This window comes from Aulonocara stuartgranti (genome assembly GCF_965226115.1).
Source record: "Aulonocara stuartgranti genome assembly, chromosome: 14".
NCBI lineage: Eukaryota > Metazoa > Chordata > Actinopteri > Cichliformes > Cichlidae > Aulonocara > Aulonocara stuartgranti.
In genome coordinates, this window is record NC_138950.1 from 8,386,656 (window position 1) to 8,393,098 (window position 6,443).

Consider the following 6,443-nt stretch of genomic DNA (forward strand, 5'->3'; position numbering starts at 1 on the left):
ATAACTGATAGATGAGAGCAGTCTGGAGCAGATGTGCTGCATCCGCAAGAACTAGCAGATGATCTTTGTGGCTTCACTGGAATGAAGTTATGACTTGCAAGTTGGTGCTATTATTCCAAAACAATAAAAATGTACTATGCCGAAAACTGCAACCAAGAAAAATACAGTTACAGCATCCTGTGGTTTTTATATTTTAAGCTGTGTAGAGATACAAAGCCCTGATCTGTCTGTAACACTGAGGATTTGTTTCTTTGATATAAAATACATTTGAACAAATTATTTTCATTGTGTGACAGACCTCATACTGGTGGAATAAGGAAGTACAGGAAAGTATTCAAAGGAAAAGGTTATAAAAGAAAAAGCGGGATGGTTAAGAAGATGAAGAAAGTAGACAGGAGTGCTGGGAGGCCAGCTGTATGACAAAGAGAGACATAGCAAAGGCAAATGAAAAGTGAATTGTATGTGAGACTGGACACTAAGGAAGGAGACGAGGACTTGTGTTGATTGGTGTAGAGATCAAACTAGAAAGGATGTGCAGCAGTTAAGGATGATTAATGATATAGAGGAAATGTGCTAAGGAGTGAGCAGAGTGTGTTGAGAAAGTTGAAGGAGTTCTTGATGAATGAATACAATGAAAAAGAGGAGGAAAAATGGAGGAAAGTGAATTAAGAAGTGCAGTTGATTAGAAAGGATAAAGTGAGGGCACCTATGAACCAGAAGAAGAGTGGAAAGACAGCTAATCCAAAGGGATACCTGTGGAGGTGTGGAGAGAGGACAGATTTCTTTTCTTTTCTTTTTCTAAATCAAATTGTTTAACAGAATCTTGCGTGGATGCCTGAGAAATGAGCCATACCATGAGGCTATGGTTAAGAAGAGAGGTGACAATTAGTGAGAAGCAAAATGACTTCTTGAGAAAGAGCACTAGAATTGCAATGTTTGCTTGGAGAGTGGGAAGAGTATATGGAAGATCAGACAGAACTGCACTGTGTCATTGTGGATTTAGAGAAACCATACGATAGAGGTGCTAAGAGAGGAGATGTGGTACTATATGAGGAAGTCAGGAGTAGCAGAGATGTATGTGAGGCTGATGCAGAATGCATGGGGACAATGAGACAGCGGTGAAGTGTGTGGTAGAAGTGACAGATGGTTTCAAGGTGGGGTTGGGATTAAATCAGTCCCTTCTAGTTTGCAGTGCTGATGGAGAGGAAGAGGAAGGTAGAATGGAAGTCAGTAGGCACAAGATAGAATACATGTGTGTGACTAAGAGGTAGGCACACGTAACAACGAAGCTGCAATGCGTAGAGATAGTGAAGGTAGATGAGTCTAAATACCAATGTTCAGTCATCTCCACTTCTATTGGTGCACAATAGAAGTGGAGACGAAGAGCTCAGGCAGAAGGAAAAGAGGAAGACCTTTAAGGAATCACGAGATGAAGACCAAAATGAAGAAGAAGATGTCTGGAGTTTTGCCTGGTTTCTTTGCCTGCAAATGTTAAAAAGGAACTATTCTAAAGTGCTTTGTAATGTCTTTCTGTCTGCTAAATGTCAGAAATGTTTATTTTTGCATATTTTTTCTATTTTCATGTAACTTATTTTCTCCTTTCTGTAGATGTTTTACTCCGTGTATTTTGTCTCTTTTCTCTTTCTCTTTCTTCTTCTTCTTCATATTATTGCAACTTTGCCATAGAAACTTTCATGTTTACATCCTGTGTGCCTTTCAAGACTTTGTTTATTCTTGAGCGTGCCGGTGTGTGACTCTCTTACTATCATTCTGGAGGAAATACCATGAGTCGCGTGCCAGTCACAGCTAACCACAAACCCAAGCTGGGTGGAGAGGGGCATTTTTCATGTAAATCATGGAATATGTCTGTGGGCGAGCCATTGCAGGCTGAGTGAACAGCCACAAATAGACTCCCATTGCATGTAGTAACAGCTTTGAGCAACACAAAGAGAGACTGTAGTAACCATTGCCTGTGGTATAGCTGGGAAGAAGGGCTCGTATTGTTTCTGTGCATTGCAGGGTTAGTCATAAGATACAGTACTGTGCAAAAGTCTTGATTCACCCCTCATTTCTTTATACCTTGCTTCCAAAAAGGCCAGCTTTTCTTGTCATTTTTAAACTGGTCTTGGGCAATAGTTTCCAGTAATTTTAAAGTTCTTTCAAAGTTTTTCTTTGGAAGTTGGCCGTGTTTTCGCTCATTATCAGTCCAGTCCCCGTACCTGACCATATTCAGAGGAATATTTTTACATGTTTCTTAAGCCACTTAAATATGAGTCATTGAAGCATAAAAATGCCCTTAACTCAATGGTTGACTGTTTGTCTGCACACAACAGGCAACTTAACAGACATACTTGTAATTTTCCTAGTAAAATGTTAAGAACTGAGGATTGGCTCAAGACTTTTGCACAGTGCTGTATTACCAGACAAACCAGAAGCAAATGTTTAAAATTTTCACTTAAGGCTGTTACTCCCAGCACCTGCAAGACTGAAAACATGACCAAAAACACACCATATTTGAGATGTTAGTGGGCCGGCTCTGACACATGTTGGCCTTCAACAAAACACTTCCAGACTGTTCTGTCTAGCGCCCACGCTCCAGATTTCATACATCATTTGCTATAAGTAGAACTCCCCAGAATATATATCTAGCACTGCCATAATAGACACTAAAATAGAGTATGAGGTGGAAAATAATGTCAGAGGTGTTTAGCGAGGTCTTCATGAGCAAGAATATGTGACAGTACAAAGGCGCAGGGAGCAAAGACTGATGTGGAATGTAACTAACCTGGAAGCTGAAGTCATATGGGCTTAATCGGTTCCAGCGATGCATAAATTACAAAGGAGGACCAGCGATGGTCAGCAGCACGGGCAGAAACTGTAAAGATAAAAAGAGAAGGAGAAAAGAAAGCAGCATGCGTGTGTGTCATTCGTGTTGGGTATCTTATCGGTGCTGATGGAAGGGTCAAGTCAGGACACAAATCACCCCCCAGGCTGCTGTCTCTTCTCAACTTACCCAGCAGTTAAGCTACATCTGTTTCTCCTTTACTCTCTGCGTCTCCCTGTCTTTCTTTCTCAGCCTCTCTTCGCACTCATGGAAGTGTGCTTTTTTTTATAATAGTGATTTTTATGGGCCCCAAAGTACAGCTGCTTTGATACAGTTCGATGTGATGAAGTGCAAAGGAATACAACTAGTGATGTAATTGATGCCATGCACAGGTTTTTTCAGTCAAAGATGGAAAAAGTGGCAGCTGTATCATGTACCTTGGGAGGTAAGTTTTATTTGGCTAAAGGTTAGAATAGAATAGCATTTAAACAAACCACAGAATCGTTTTTGGTCACCAAGACAACACTAACAACAAAGTTTCTTGCCCTTACCAAGGAAACATTTGGAACAAACCAAAGACAGCCAGATGGGGTCAAAGAGAACAGAAAGAAGATCTGGGCTAGCTAGAAGGAATTTAAACTAACAATAAGGACAGATGGGAAATCAAAGAAAAATAAAGGAAAATGTTTAATTTTACAGGCTTTGTGGATTTAAAAACAATAATAACATGATAGATAAACTGTAATAAAGGTTAAAATGAGTCATTATTATGGGTGTGGCTGCTTTAACTGACAGTTAGATGCTGTCATAGGTGGCTGGGCTGCTATATCTATCTCTGAGATCACATGGGCCTACCAGTGGACACTTAGAACAACAAGTGTGCCTTGGTTGTAAATTTCGGTGAAAATAATGTGTAACTTTACAACTGCTCGATAAGTTCTCAACATGTAGGAGACAGGCTCAGCTGATACTGGTGGCCCATGGGTCTGTCATCCACACTGGCACTTCACTAGTTACATGCCCCTTTGCTCAATGTGCTCTGTGCCCAGAGTCTCTCTGAGACTCATTTGTATCACCTACTGAGCCCTAAGGACAAACCTCTAATATACAGTCACACGCACACTTGCGTGTTCAGGCTTGATAGCCGGAAAGGATAAGCATGATAAATGAAAGACGATACAGCCTTGTTGTTAGTAGTGTTTTGTGTTTCTTCTATATCCGGTTTGATCAGTGCATACCACACACTTAACACACCGTATCGCATTAATAGAATTGTAAAATAGTACAAAATTATAAATGTCAGTGTCTGAAAGCACAAACAAGGACATTGTTAATGTAAAGGTATCACAAGGTGGCTTCGATAAAAGGTTGCATGTCGGCTGTGGTATTTTTGTTGTGAGAGTCTTATGACTGCAAATCTCACAACCCTGCTATATAATAACAGCTCAGTTTTAACAGTACAGTTTCTTTTAAATACATTCATAAGCCCTTCAAGTCTTCAAGTTAAAACTGGGGCTCAATGAAATACTGAGTGGAAACTCAGTATTTGAGTGGAAACTGCAGGGAAACTGCAAATCTCACAACCCTGCTATATAATAACAGCTCAGTTTTAACAGTACAGTTTCTTTTAAATACATTCATAAGCCCTTCAAGTCTTCAAGTTAAAACTGGGGCTCAATGAAATACTGAGTGGAAACTGCAGGGGAATTCAAAATCATGCACAGTAATAGGAATGAACTCAATGACATTTTACTACGTCCTCACACTACATCTGTGTCCTGACATTGCCCCAACTATTTAACCACATTTTGTCTTCTGGCACCCAGGGGAACATAAGGATCACATATGCCTTTGGCAGACGTCCACACCCACATTCTTCAGCTATGTGCTCACAGGCATTCTCTTTCTCTCATCTCCCTCCCACTTTGCTCTGACACCAAAAACTTGGCCCACATTGGTTTACACTGTAAAGAAATGCAAACACTTTTTTTCCTGGACACAGGGGGAGTGACATTTAGAGAGCCACTTCATCTGTTAAGTTTAGTTCCAGTTCTTCCTGACATGTGTCTTTTGTAAACCAACATTTTGCTAGCTGATTATGTAGGTGATGATGGTTATTGCACAGAAATTTTCATTAGTGTTAAATTCAATGTTTTATTTACAATTTAGAGCCAAAGACAGTAAGGGCAGAGAGGCTGTGCAGTTTTCTTTCTGGGGTGACTGGGTTCAGTGGTAGGGGGTGCATGGTGTGGAATGTGGCTGTAAGAAAAAGCCAGGAGGAACCATTATAGGGAAGAAATGAGACGCCAGAACTGGGAGTGCAGCACAAGATGAGTAGAGATTTTTAATCTTAGTTATAAAAGTCTCTGCGTATGGCATCAATCTTCTCTTCTGAGGGTCTTTTATCTTCCTTTGGCAATGTGTAGGCAGTTTTTAAGTCTGATCGTTTGTCATTATTGCACATAGATGCATTGGGAAATGCAACTCTTATTTTCACATTTTCATCTGTAGTTTTTGCCATCTGAGTTTCCTCACCAGGGATCCATTCATCCATCCACCTGGCATATTACTAGAAAATCACCTAAATTATATTAAAAAAAAACAGTCTTGTGGGGTCAAATGTATAATTCTGAGCTTTATTGAGCATGAGGTTTTCGAGTTGTTTAAGCTTATTTAACCAAGAAACATTGACAGTTTGTGTGAATGTTTAGCGTGCATGCTCATGACCAAAAGTCCAAGATTCTGATATAAAAATTCTGCTTCGTGCATTATCATTTTCAGCCATGTGAAAAAAAGTTTTTGCAGGGCCCTACACAGTCCTGTAAAAAATGAAGTGTTTCCATAGCAATTGCAATGGCAGCTTGTATCATCTATAACTTCTCTATAAAAGCAGACGTTTGAATTCAAATGTGTTTTAACACAATGCCACAATCTTCCCAGGAGCGGACATCCTATCAAATTTACAATCAGACAATGTAATGCTCCAAGAATTTCCAAAATACTTAAGAGCTACATCTCAGCATCCGTAAGGCTGAGTCATCATGGTAATGTTCATGACGCCACGTTTTGAAAATGCCTGAATAAGTATGGCTTGTTTGCAAGGGTTACAAGGAGAAAGCTTTGCAACGTTGCATCTGAACAAACCACAACACTTTTGGAACGATGGAACAACCAAAGCAGAGATGTGTGGCCATAATGCACAGCACCATGTTTTCAGAACAAACAAATTTTAGGCACAGTAGTGGATGGGGTAACGATTTGGTCCCCCTAGTGAACCTAGGCATGGTGCAGTCATCGAGTCGACCATGAAATAGTCTAAGTATTCTTGAGTCAAATGTGAGGCCATCCCTCCGACATCTAAAGCTTGGCCGAAATTGGGTCAGACCTCAACCCGACTTTAGCGCTGCACCGAGTTCTCAGGAGAGCTGGGCATAAACAAATGCCTGCAAACCTCAATGAACTGAAGTAATGTTGTGAAGAAGAGTGGTCCAAAATCCCCCCACAGTGATTTGAGAAACCGGTAAAGCGTCTAAAAGCATCTGGATATTGGGGTGTACGTTGTTTTTCGTGGGACTGTAAAGAGTTGCATGAAGACTCTCTTATATGAATATATATTGAC